This window comes from Hylobates moloch, unplaced genomic scaffold (assembly GCF_009828535.3).
Source record: "Hylobates moloch isolate HMO894 unplaced genomic scaffold, HMol_V3 SCAFFOLD_6, whole genome shotgun sequence".
NCBI lineage: Eukaryota > Metazoa > Chordata > Mammalia > Primates > Hylobatidae > Hylobates > Hylobates moloch.
This window is the reverse complement of record NW_026652281.1, coordinates 117,902,526-117,917,511: the sequence shown is the minus strand read 5'-3', so window position 1 is coordinate 117,917,511 and position 14,986 is coordinate 117,902,526. Positions and strand designations below refer to the sequence as shown.

Sequence of the window (14,986 nt, the reverse complement as noted above, 5' to 3'; positions counted from 1 at the left end):
TAGAAAAACACAATCCTAAAGTTCATATGGAACCAAAAAAGAGCCCACATCCCCAAGGCAACACAAAACAAAAAGAAGAAATCTGAAGGCATCACAGTACCTGACTTTAAATTATACTAAAAGGCTATAGTTACCAAACCAGCATGGTACTGGTATAAAAATAGGCACACAGACCTATGAAACAGAACAGAGAACCAAGAAATAAAGACAAATACTTACAGCCAACTGATCTTCAACAAAGCATACAAAAACAAAGCATGGAAAGGACACCTTATTCAAGAAATGGTGCTGGGATAACTGGCAAGCCTCATGTAGAAGAATGAAACTGGATCCTCATCTCTCACCTTACACAAAAATCAACTCAAGATGGATCAAAGACTTAAATCTAAAACCTGAAACCATGAAAATTCTAAAATATAACAGCAGAAAATCTCTTCTAGACATTGGCTTAGGCAAACAATTCATGACTGAGAACCCAAAAGAAAGTGCAACTACAACAAAAATAAATAAATGGGCCCTAATTAAACTAAAAAGCTTCTGCATAGAAAAGAATTAGCAAAGTAAACAGAAAACCCACAGAGTGGGAGAAAATATTCACAAATTCTGCATCAGACAAAGGACTAATATCCAGAATCTACAAGGAACTCAAACAAATCAGTAAGAAAAAAAAATCTCATCAAAAAGTGGGCTAAGGACATAAATAGACAATTCTCAAAAGAAGATATGCAAACAGCTAACAAACATATGAAAAAAATGCTCAACATCACTAATTATCAGGAAAATGCAAATTAAAACAATAATGTGATACCACCTTACTCTTGCAAAAATGGCCATAATAAAAAAAAATAGATGTTGGCCAGAAAGTGGTGAAAAGGGAACAATTTTACACTGCTGGTGGGAATGTAAACTAGTACAACCACTATGGAAAACAGTGTGGAGATTCCTTAAAGAACTAAAAGTGAAACTACTATTTGATCCAGCAGTCCCACTACTGGGTGTCTACCCAGAGGAAAAAAAGTCATTATATGAAAAAGATACTCGAACACACATGTTTATAGCAGCACAATTCGCAATTGTAAAAATATGAAATCAGCCCAAATAGCCACCAATCAACAAGTGTATAAAGAAATTGTAATATATATATATATACACATAAAATATACGTATTATATATATAATACACCATGGAATACTACTCATTCATAAAAAGGAATGAAATAATGGCATTCTCAGCAATGTGGATGGAACTGGAGACCATTATTCTAAGTGAAGTAACTCAGGAATGGAAAACCAGACACCACATGTTCTCATTCATAAGTGGGAGCTAAGCTATGAGGATGCAAAGGCATAAATATAATACAATGGACTTTGGGGACTCAGAGGGAAAGGGTGGGAAGGTGGTGAGGAATAAAAGACTACAAACTGGGTGCAATGTATACTGCTCGGGTGATGGGTGCACCAAAATCTCAGCAATGACCACTAAAGTACTTATTCCTGTTACCAAATACTGTTCCCCAAAAACCCATTGAAATAAAAAAATTAAGTTAAAGTATACCATTGTTTTTGAAAGTGTATCATATTTGTAGCTGTTACATTGTGAATAGCACAAAAATCAGCAAATAATTTTCCAGTATTTAAGAGGTATTATCCAATGCAGCAAGGAAGTCACATCATTGACAAACAGGTCAAGATTCAACGTCTTTGTCATTTTATTCTATATTATTTGTTAAGATAAATGAAAATACCAACAGACATTCATGTGAGAACTATACTTGTCAATTACAACCATAGATAGTTTATGGATAGAAAAGTTCAGCAAAAATCAAGGAAAACATTCTGTGATAATTGATAATAGGGAGAATTGTATATTTTATTACTATTTTAAACTATTTACCAAACATCCTTTGTATCAGTTAAATTTATAATATATGTATATGGTATATGCATACATATATATGCACATACATGTGTATTAAGCATTTACCAGGCCAACGCCAGCTACATAGCATCCCAATTCCACTTATTAGAAAAGTTTCTTGCTCTAGTTTAAAGTGAACAACACAATAGAACTATTATCTATGGTACCCGCTTAGATCTATAATGCAAGGAATAATATTTTAAGTTTGAGAAAGTGAATTCCACTGATACATGTTGTGCTGAATTTTTCCTGACTGTACCACTGTTTCTAGAAGTAACCACAATCCTTCCTATATTTTTGAAAAGCTTATTTTTTTAAAATGCATCCTTTCCCAATAAAAATGCTGTCTTTACTGTATACTAAATTTCCTAATGCGCAATGAGACACTACCTCACTCCTGCAATAATTACTATAATTTAAAAATCAAAAAGTAATAGATGTTGGCATGAATGTGGTGAAAAGGACAGTCTTTTATACTGTTGGTGGGAATATAAACCAGCACAACCACTATGGAAAATACTTTGGAGATTTCTTAAAGATCTAGAAGTAGAGCTATTATTTGATCTAGCAATCCCACTATCAGGTATCTACCCAAAGGAAAAGAAGTCATTATATGAAAAAGACAAATGTGCAAGCCATGTTGATAGCTGCACAACTCACAATTGCAAAAATATGGAACCAACCTAAATGCCCATCAGCCAACAAGTGGATAAATAAAATGTGGTATATATACACCATGCAATACTATTCGGCCATAAACTAAATAAAATAATAGCTTTTGCAGCAGCTTGGGTGGACCTGGATGCCATTTTTCTAAGTGAAGTAACTCAGAAATGGAAAACCAAATATTGTATATTCTCACATACAAGTGAGAGCTAAGCTATGAGAATGCAAAGACATAAGAATGATATAATGGATTTGGGGGACTTGGAGGGAAGGGTGGGAGGGGAGTGAAAGATAAAAGACTACACATATTAAGTACGGTGTACACTGCTTAGGTAACAGGTGCACCAAAATCTCAGAAATCACCACTAAAGAACTTATCCATGTAACTGAAAACGACCTGTTCCCCAAAACTATTGAAATCTTAAAAACCCTCAAAAATCTGGGTATAGAAGGAACATACCTCAACATAATAAAAACCATATATGACAGACTCACAGCTAGTATCATACTGAGTAGGCAAAAACTCAATGCCTTTTCTCTAGGATCTAGAATATGACAAGGATGCCCACTTTCACCACTGTTATTCAACATAGTATTCAACATAGTACTCTTAGCTAGAGCAATTAGACAAGAGAAAGAAATAAAGGACTTCCTAGGCCAGGCGAAGTGACTTACACCTGTAATCCCAGCACTTTGGGAGGCTGAGGGAGGAGGATTGCCTGAGCCCAGGAGTTCGAGACCAGCCTGGGCAACAAAGAAAGGCCTCATCTCAAAAAAAAAAAAAAAAAAAGAGAGAGATAGAGAAGACATAAAGGAAGTCCGGGCGCGGTGGCTCATGCTTGTAATCCCAGCACTTTGGGAGGCCGAGGCGGGCGGATCACGAGGTCAGGAGATCGAGACCACGGTGAAACCCCGTCTCTACTAAAAATACAAAAAATTTAGCCAGGCGTGGTGGTGGGCGCCTGTAGTCCCAGCTACTCGGAGAGGCTGAGGCAGGAGAATGGCGTGAACCCGGGAGGCGGAGCTTGCAGTGAGCTGAGATCGCGCCACTGCACTCCAGCCTGGGTGCCTGGGTGACAGAGCAAGACTCCGTCTCAAAAAAAAAAAAGGAAAGAAAAATAGCTGGGCTTTGTGGCATGTGCCTGCAGTCCCAGCTACTCAGAAGGCTGAGGCAGGAGAATCGCTTGAACCCAGGAGATGGAGGTTGCAGTGAGCCTAGATGGCACCACTGCACTCCAGCCTGAGTGACAGAGCAAGACTCTGTCTCAAAAAAAAAAAAAAGGCAAAGGACATGAACAGCCACTTCTCAAAAGAAGACATACATGTGGCCAATAAGCATATGAAAAAAATACTCAACATCACTAATCATTAGATAAATGCAAATCAAAACCACAATGAGATACCATCTCACACCAGTCAGGATGGCTATTATTGAAAAGTCAAAAATAACAGATGCTGGTGAGGTTGCAGAGAAAAGGGAATGCTTATACACTGCTGGCGGGAATATAAATTAGTTCAGCCACTGTGGAAAGCAGTTTGAAGATTTCTCAAAGAACTTACCATTCAAGCCAGCAAATCCCATAACTGTGTACACAACCAAAGGAATATAAGTCATTCTACTATAAAGACACATGTAAGTGTAAGTTCATCATGGCACTATTCACAATAGCAAAGACAGAGAATAATCCTAAATGCCCATCAATGGTGCACTGGATAAATAAAATGCAGTACATTGGCCAGGCGCAGTGGCTCACGCCTGTAATCCCAGCATGTTGGGAGGCCAAGGCAGGCGGATCACCTGAGGTCAGGAGTTTGAGACCAGCCTGGCCAACACGGAGAAACCCTGTCTGTACTTAAAATACAAAAATTAGCCAGGCCTGGTGACAGGCGCCTGTAATCCCAGCTACTCGGGAGGCTGAGGCAGGATAATTGCTTGAACCCGGGAGGTGGAGGTTGCAGTGAGCCGAGATCACGCCATTGCACTCCAGCCTGGGGGACAAGAGTGAGACTTTGTCTGAAAAAAATACAATACAGTACAATACAATACTGTACATATACATCATTGAATACTATGCAGCCATAAAGAAAGAAAAAGATCATGCCCTTTGCAGCCCATTGAATGGAGGTGCAGGCCATTATCTCAAGTGAATTAATATAGAAACAGAAAACCAAATACTACATGTTCTCACTTATAAGTGGGAGCTAAAAAAGAATGTGAAAAGACAACGCCCTCAATGAGAAAATCTTTGCAAATCATATATCTAATAAGGTAATTGCATCTAGAATATATAAAGAACACTTACAACTCAACAATTGAAAAACAAATAAACCAATTAAAAATTGGGCAAAAGATATCAATAGGTATTTCTCCAAAGAGGATACAGAAATGACCAATAAGCACATGAAAAGAGTCTCAAGAGGAAGCAAAAGAAGGTTATGGGGCTTTTGATGGTGTTGAGAATTGAAGAACTCCAAAAAGTGCCAATAAGTACTCACCGGAAAGCATAGTAAAACAATTTGAGAACAATAGTCATGGGTGGAAGGGGGTAAATCGAAGGTCCTAATTCAATTATCCCTGAGTAAGAAAAAAAAGAGCTTTGAAAAGAGAGATGAGAAAACTCAGTGAAATATTAGAAATAAAAGCAAATTCAAAACTTAGTGGAAGGGACTACAAATAGATTGGATTGTGCTAAACCTGTCTTGGCCCTATGAACTTCTCAACTAACAAATGTCTTCTTGTAGCAAAAACCCCTATACTGAGGCGGAACTGATAGGAATTGAGTCCATATGAAGCAAAATGGTGGGGGTGAGGGACAATTAAACAAAGGAAAAAGGTCCAAGTAAAAAGGGTAAAGGGTGTCACAAAGTAAGATATTAAAAAATTATATTTTTATCATTTCATGACAATAGCTGAATAGAAATCTATAGAGCAACAAAGATAGGAAAATTATCCTGGTCTGTTTCTTCTAAAATTATGGGGAAGCGCTTTTCATATAAACATGAGCATAAGAAAAGGATTATGGGCAAATCTGATATAAAATTATTTTTAAAGGAAAGGACAAATAATTACACTAAAGGAAATAAATACACACAAGAAAGAAAATTCCACAAATTGCTACATAATATTTGAAAACAACTTAAACATTTTTAGAAAATAATGAAAAGCTATGCAGGAATACACAAATCAGAATTAGAGAGACTCAGTAATGATATGATTGGAGAAAAAAAGCTTTGAAAAGAGAGATGAGAAAACGCAGTAAAATATCGGAAATAAAAGCAAAATAATTTTTTCAGAAGCAAACACTAAACCAGAAGGCACATAACAGCAAATAAACACTATGGATAATGCCTAAAGAAAACTATAAGATGAAAACAATAATAAAAAGTAAAATATTTTTTTTAAAACAGCTAGGTAGGATTTAGAAGTGATAGCTACAAAAGAAAGGCAAAGAATATTTAATACAAATATAATTGGAGCCATTGAACACGAAATCTGAAGTAATAAAACAGAAGAAATACTAAAATCTATAATTTAAGAAAACTTTCTAGGAAAATAAACTTCAAAAATACTTGTAAATAAGCTACCACTTGTGAAGAAAAGAAAATTACATTGTCATTCAACATCTTTAAAATGAGAATATAATAGCATAAAAAATGTAACTATAGAAAGAAAGTCAAAATCAGGGATAATTATATAGAGGGGAATTATTTCAAGTTATTTGAAACTTCTCATCTGCAACACCAGGAGCTAGAAGATACTGGAATAAAATAAATGTATTTAAAAATCAATTCAACAGAGGACTTATATTACCAGTATGCAGAACTGGTAATTTGAACCAACCATACCATTGGAGATATTTTAAAATGATAAAAGTATCTAATGACTAATAAAGTCATGGAGAATTAACAGGTAGAGATTCTGAAAAAGACCACAAATTCAGAAGGGAAAGTAACTTTCTGGTCACTTTGGATCTGGGTTGTTTCTATATAAGAGGTAGGGCATCAGGATGGCTGAGTAGTCTAAGGTACCAGACTCAAGACAAGGAGGGAATTCTAAAAACAGTAAAAGAAAAGTGACAAGTCATATATAAGAAAATTCCCATTACACTAACAGCAGATTTCTCAGCAGAAACTTTACAGGCTAGGATAGAATGAGATGATATATCCAAAGTGCTGAAATTTTTTAAAACTATCAGCCAAAAATACTATACCCAGCAGAGCTATACTTCAGAAATGAAGGAGAAATAAAGTATTTCTCAAACAAGCAAAAACTGAGGAAGTACATTACAACTAGACAAGTCCTACAGGAAATACTTAAAGGAGTCCTACAACTGTTTTGTTTTTTTGTTCTTTTTTGTGAAGAACAGGGTCTTGCTATGTTGCCCAGGCTGGTCTTGAACTCCTGGCCTCAAGCAATCTTCCTGCCTCTGCCTCCCTAAGTGCTGGGATTACAGGCATGAGCCACTGTGCCCATAAATGCTGTTGGTGGGAATGCAAATTAGCACTGCCACTAAGGAAAACAGTATGGGAGTCCCTAAAAAAACTACAAATAGAACTACCATATCATCCAGCAATTCCACTATTGGGCATTTATCCAAAGAAAAGGAAACCAGTATGTCAAAGTGATACCTGCACCTCCCATACTTACTGCAGCACTATTCACAATAGCTACTATGTGGAATCAACCTCAATGTCCATCAACAGGTGAGTGGATAAAGAAAATGTGGTGTATACGCACAACGGAATATTATCCAGCCATAAAAAAGAATGAAATCCTGTTATTCATGGCAGTATGGCTGAGCCTGGAGGACATATGTTAAGTGAAATAAGTCAGGCACAGAAAAATAAATACATGTTCTCACTTATATGGCAGCTACAAAATTGTATTGAGCTCACGGAAGTAGTATTGTGCTTATTAGAGGCTGGGAAGGGTGAAGGAAAAGGAGGATGGGGAAAGGTTGGTTAATGGATACGAAATTATAGCTACATAGGAGGAATGGGTTGTGGTGTTTTGCAGCACTGTAGCACTGTAGGATGAATATGGTTAACTATAATTTCTTATATATTTTCAAAAAGCTAGAAGAGTGGATTTTAAATGTTCATGCAAAAATGATAAATGTTTGAGATTATGAATATGCTAATTACCCTGATTTTATTATTATACATTGTATATATGTATCAAAATGTCACCCTGTATCCCATAAATATGTACAATTATTATGTACCAACTAGAAATAAAAGGAAAAAATAGGTGAATGAATACTGAGATATACTTCTGACAGTCTCCAAGGACTAGAGAAACAAAGGTCAGAATCCTGAGTCTACCAGTCATGGTGGAACTTCTTAAATAATCTCTCATGTTTGGCTAGGAAATTGAATAACCATACTTAAAGAATACATGTAAATTTTAGATAATGAGGTTTTATCTAGAATACCTGAAGCCTGAAATAGATTAAGATTACCCATGATTGCTAGTGCCCCAAGATGCCTGGCAAAAGTCCATTAAAATCCATTCTGGAGAAAGAAAATGTTATATGCCCCAAATTATTTCCAGGAAGAAGTGTTTAATACAACTTTCAGCACAAAATCAAAGATAACCAGGTTTATGTGGAGACAAAACACCATAAAGATACAATTTTAAAATACACCACAGGAATAGACCCATGAGGATCCCAGTGACTGGACATATCAGAAATAGACGCTAAAACCATGAGCTTATTGTGTTCAGGATATAAATGCCAAGCTTGAAAGTTTCTAGAGGAAACTAGAAATTATACAAAGTAACAATAAATTGAAAAAGAACAAATAAAAGTATCTCAGACCATTTGTGCTGCTATAACAGAATGCCACAGACTGAGTAATTTATGAGAACAGAAATTTATTTCTCACAATTCTGGAGGCTAGGAGAAGTCCAAGATCAAGGCACTAGCATCTGGTGAAGATCTTCTTGCTGCATCGTCACATGAGAGAGCCAAAAGCATAAGACAGGAACAGGCTCCTTCCATCAAGTCCTTTTACAATGCCATTAATTTATTCATGAGGGCAGATCCCTCATAATCTAAACATTTCCCGAAATTCCCCACCTCCCAACACTGTTGTATAAGGGATTGAATTTTCAACACATGAATTTGGGGGTACAAATTCAGACAACAGCAAGAAGAGAGAATTATTAAACTTTAAGGTGGGTGAACTATCCACAATAAAACCCAAAGAGCAAAAGGTGTCAAAATAAAAGGTAGACATAGATGGGATAGAGTAATAAGGTTAAAATATGCTTAATTAGAGTACTAAAATAATACTATAGAAATACAATGGAACAGAAGCAACATTGGAGAACATTATAGCTGAGGATATGCTCGAAGTGGTGTAAAGGCATTAATTCACAAATTCAAAAATCCTATACAATGGACGTTGGGGACTTGGGGGCAAGAGTGGGGGGTGGCGAGGGATAAAAGATTGCAAATATGGTGCAATGTATACTGCTCAGGTGATGGGTGCACCAAAATCTCACAAATCACCACTAAAGAACTTACTCATGTAATCAAATACCACCTGTACCCCAATAACTTATGGAAAAATTAAAAATAAAAAAAATCCTACTGAATCCAGAACAGGATGATTATAAAGACACATCATGGTAAAACTGCAAAATATCAGATACACAGAAAATCTTAAAAAGCAGCCAAAGGAAAATAAACAGAATACCTTTAAAGGAATGACAGTTAGATTGACAGCTAAATTCTTGACAGCAACAATGGAAACCAGTAGACACTGGAATAATATTTACTATGTGCTGTGGGGGTCACACCTAAGATTATACCCTCAGAAAAAATGTTTTTCGATAATTATGATGAAATAAAGACATTTTCAGAAAAACAAAACCTGAAATCATTCCTCACCAGCATCTTCGGACTAAAGGAAACTCTCAGAGTATTCTAACATGGAAAGACAATAATCTCTGATGAAAGGTCAGAGGGGCAAGAAGTAAGGAAGAGAAACAAAACTGGTAAATATATAAGTACATTTAAAACAACATTGATTGTATAAAATAATACTAATATCTTGGGGGGTTTTAAAATATTTTTAAAGTATGACAAAAATAGTATATAAGAGGGATTAAAAAGATTTTAAAAATGTAAGGTCCCTGCATTTCCCAGAAGGAGGAGGGGTTTCAATTAAATTTTGATTTTGATATATCAAGGATACATGCTTAATTTTCTAGGGTAAGCACTAGCTATTTGGAAAAGGGCTTCCAAATAATACAGAAGGAAATGGAGCAATAAAAAGTACAAAAGAAGATCAACAAAGGAAGGAAATACAGACATAAAAATGGTGAGACAAAAATAATGCACAAAAAATTGAAAGATTTGTGCCTAAAGATATCACTAGGTATTGTAAATGTAAACTAAATAAATATTCGAGTTAAAATTTATAGATTATCTAAGAAAGAGTACTTGCTCAGGTTATCCATTGCTATATAGTAAACCATTCCAACTACGTAATATCTTAGAACAACTTACTGTTACCTCTCCTGGTTCTGACTCAACTGAGTGGTTCTTGCTTGCAATCAGGTGCAGTAGTGTACTGGTAAATGCTTAACAACTAGGTCTCTGGGAAAAAAGAAAAGCAAAAAACTCTGTTTTATAGCATTTGCCTATTTCTGTGGCAGAAATACTCCTGCCATGGCCAATTTCAAGCTACCAAAGTGACATCATTGAATCCAGAGTTGGGAATAAATTTGCATTATCAGTTCTCATAAGCCAATACAAGAGCCAGCTCCAGCACACTGCAGTCACTTGAAGCCTTCTACATTTTTCTGGCACCTAAGCTTGGAAAGCTAAGACAACTGGAGACTAGTTAGTAATTTTTCTATCCGTTTGGCTTCTCACAAGTCCAGCTTGAGTTTCTTTACAGTACAACAATCTCAAGGTAGTCAGAATTCTTACATGGTGGCAGGCCTCCCCCAAAACAAATATTCTCAGAGACCAAAGCATAGTGTAAGACTTCTTATGACCTGACTTTATAAATCCCAGAATGTTACTTCCAATATTAAGACCAGTCAACGTTCAAGGAAAGAAAAATTAGACTCTGCTACTCGGTGAGACAGTAGCAAAGAACTTGTGGAATATGCCCATAATAGTGAAAGGTTTAAAATAAAAGGCTGGGAAGAGGACATCTCTTGCAAACACAAATGAAAAGAAGAGAAATTAATCAGTATAATTAATATAAAAATACTTCAAAGCAAAAACAAAAATCAGAAAGCAGAATTCTGAAGAAAAGTAAACTAGACAGGAAGCAAAAATAATATCAAGAATGGAAAGGGAAATGTCACTATAGATTCTGTAGAAAGTATAAGCACATAACTGAAAATTTAGATTAAACAGGAAAATACCTGAAAAAATATTATCTATGTAACTGACTCAAGAGTAAATTAAACTCTGAATGGTCCTTACATTATTAAAATTGAGCCAGTAATCAGAAATATTCCCACCAATCAAAATCCTGATACAGATAACTTCAACAGTGAGTTCTCCAATCAAATAAAAAGTAATTCAAAGATTATACAAACTTTTACAGGAAATAGAAAATTTTCTGGAAGTTTTCAAAGATTATTCTTCTTTGTTAAGTATTCAAGTTATGCTAGATTCTTATTTATAACTTGAATACTTAACAAAGAAGAAATTAGGAAGAACAACAAGTTCTATCAGTATCACCTGGAATAAAGATGCAAAAACTTTTTTGAAAATTTAACAAAATAAGTAGTATATAAAAAGGATTATAAATTATAATCAAATTATGTTTATCCAAGGAAGTAGAGGTTGGTTTGCCATAAGAAAATCATGAATCGTAAATTCAACACATTAACATTGCCAAAGAAAAAATTTATACCTCCCTCAAAAGATGCAGATAAAATATTTGATAACATTCAACCTCAATTCTAATGTTTTAATTTTTATGTTAAGACATGGTCTCACTCTGTCACCAGGCTGCAGTGCAGTGATGTGATCACAGATCACAGATCCCTGATCAACCTCCCCAGATCAGGCTATCCTTTTAAAATAAAAAAAAAAAAAAAGTGGGTAGAATAATTCCTAGAGCTCACAAAGGGCTGGAAATATTTCACATTCCTACCAGTCAGAGAAGAGAGACCTCTTAATGCACAGGGCATTAGGTGGTGTCCTCAGGGAAGTATTGCTGTAATGAAGGCCAAATTAGTGCTACACTAAAAGCTGCTCTGAATGTGTACTAACAAATCTTAAAATGAAGTCTTGAAAGGAATAAATTGGTACCGAGCAACTTAATTTCATGTCAGAACTGAGTCCAAGACTCTTTAAAGCAGAGTTGCTCAACAGTGGAACTACTGACATTTTGAGCTAATTCTTTATTGTTGGGCAGCTGTCCTGTGCACCGTAGGATGTTTGGCAGCAATTGGATGGTGTTTAGCAGCATCTCAGAGCTCCATTATTAGACGCCAGTAGCAATTCCCTAGTTGTAACAACCAAAAATGTATCCAGGCATTGCCAAATTATCTCCTGGGTGGGGGGTAGAGGGGGCAAAACTGTTTCTTATCAAGAACCACTGCTTTAAAGGAACACACACATGCACACACACACAAAATCCAGCATCTGCAATGTAAAATTCCCAATGTCTAGCATCTTATTAGAGATTACCAGTCATGCAAAACAGCAAGAAAATATATCCATATAAGAAGATAGATCAAAAGAAGCAAACTAAGGACAAAAATGTTGAAATTAGCAGACAAGAAAGTTAAAACATCTATTATACATGTACTAATATGCTCAAACATATAGATAAAAAGATGACTATTCTGTGGAGACATGTAAAATAAATTTTAAAAGAGACAAAAAGAATCTTATACAGATAAGAAATAAATGTGGTCTCTGAAATGAAGAATACACTGTTTAGTGTATATGATACTGCAAAAGGAAAAATTAGTGAACTTGGAAAATATAATAAAAGATATTCAAAATGAGGCACAGAGAAAGAAACAATGGACAAAAATAAAGAACGCTTCAATGACCTGTGGGACAGCATCAAAAAATCTAACATATGTGTTACTGGAGTCTCAGAAAGGATGGAAGGAAAGAAAAAATTATTAGAAGAAGTATGGTTGAATTTTTCCTGAATTTGATGAAAATGATAAATCCACAGATCCAAGAATATCAACAAACCCCAACAGACTAACATAAAGAAAACCATACTAAAGCACATTACAATCAATCTGCAAAAGTCAGGATAAAAAGAAAATTTTTAACAGTAACCATGAGGGGTGGGGAGAGGAAGACTCATATATCAAAAAGCAAACATCTTATTAGAAACTATGCAAGCCAGAAGACAACTAAATTACATCTTTTAAAAAACTGTCAACTATGCCCAGTGAAAATACTTTTTCAAAAATAAAAATGAGATAAAGGGCCGGGTGCGGTGGCTCACACCTGTAATCCCAGCACTTTGGGAGGCCGAGCCGGGTGGATCACGAGGTCAGGAGTTCGAGACCATCCTGGCTAACACGATGAAACCCCATCTCTACTAAAAATACAAAAAATTAGCAGGGCGTGGTGGTGGGCACCTGTAGTCTCAGCTACTCAGGAAGCTGAGGCAGGAGAATAGCGTGAACCTGGGAGGTGGAGCTTGCAGTGAGCCGAGGTCTCACCACTGCACTCCAGCCAGGGCGACAGAGTGAGACTCTGTCTCAAAAAAAAAAGAGATAAAGATATTTCTCAGACAAAAGCTGAGTGAATTTATTGCCAGAACATATGCACTATAAAAAATATTAAAGAAATTTTTCAGGCAGTAGGAAAGTGATACCAACTGGAAATTTGGATTTACAAAATAATAAACTTCATTGCTAAATGTCTAACGTGTAGAACATGCCTGGCACATAGAGAACACTCAGTAAGTATTTATTAAATGCATTTAATTAATGAATGTTCAATATAGGAGTTGGGAAGACCTTTCTTTCTTTCTTTTTTTTTTTTTTTCAAGACGAAGTCTTGCTCTGTCACCCAGAGCTGGAGTGCAATAGCAGAATCTCATCTCACTGCAACCTCCACCTCCTGGGTTCAAGCAATTCTCTTGCTTCAGCCTCCCAAGTAGCTGGGATTACAGGCGTGTGCCACCAGGCCTGGCTAATTTTTGTATTTTTAGTAGAGACAGGGTTTCACCATGTTGGCCAGGCTGGTTGGTCTCCAACTCCTGACCTCCTGATCCGCCCGCCTCGGCCTCCCAAAGTGCTGGGATTACAGGCGTGAGCCACCGTGCCCAGCTGGGAAGACCTTTCTAACTAAATATGCAGACCTTAAAATCCATAAAAGGAAAAAGATATATTTTAATTCATACATTTTAAAAACATTTATATATGACAAAATTAGTACAAACAAATGAATAGAAATAATATAGGAGGAAAATATATTTGTAATGCAGATAATAGATAAACACACGATGGCACGTACACCTATGTAACAAACCTGTACGTTCTGCACACATATCCCAGAACTTAAAGTATAATAAAAAAATAAATATAAAAATAATTTTTAAAAATTTTATCTATAAATAGAGATACTTTTATTTATTTCTAAAGTAAAAGTAACAAAATTAGAGAAATGGAGAACAGATTACTGCTTGCCAGCATTAAGGAGGGAAGCAGATGTGGCTATAAAAAGGTGATATCAAGAATCTGGTTGTTACGGAACTAAGTTACTTCTCTACTGTATCAATGTCAATATCCAGGTTGTGGTATGGCCCTGTGTTTTTGTAAGATGTTACTATTGGGGAAAACTTAGTGAAGAATACACAGCATCTCCCTTTACTATTTCTTTCAACAACATGTGAATCTATAATTATCTCAATAAAAATTTTAATTAAAAATGTCAAAAAATAAACAGTTAATATCTATAAGGTACAGAGAACTTTTCCAAACTGAAACTGAAAATTTTTTTCAATAGAAAAGTAGGCAAATAACTTAATGGATAAATCAAAGAAGATCAAATACAAATCAACAAAATACATATGACAATATGCCCAAATTCACTAATGCTATACAGGAATTTAAAATTCAAGTAACAATGAAATATCATTTCATAGAGATCACATTGGCAGAAAGTAAAACCACTATTGCTTCTTGAGATAGAAAGAGTGCTCATAACTGGTTGGGTCCAAAATACTTGGAAGGCAATCCAGTGACATATTTTATAATTAAAATTATTAATATTTTTGATGCATCAATTCCACATCTGATAATCAGTTTTGTATAAATAACACCAATATTTTAGGAAATATATGAAATGATAGCACAGCATAGTTCATGAAGATAACAGAACACTTGACACAAAGTGATTGCCCATCATTAGGTAAATAATTGCACACTTACACTGTGGAATA

The 14,986-nt window shown here is 35.5% G+C and overlaps 1 protein-coding gene across 9 annotated transcripts in view; it reads right to left on the bottom strand.

Annotated features, from left to right (window-relative positions):
* The window catches only part of LOC116471606 (protocadherin alpha-C2), a 206,068-nt gene that overhangs the window by 119,846 nt on the left and 71,236 nt on the right, over positions 1-14,986 (bottom strand). The gene's annotated exons all lie outside the window — the stretch shown is intronic.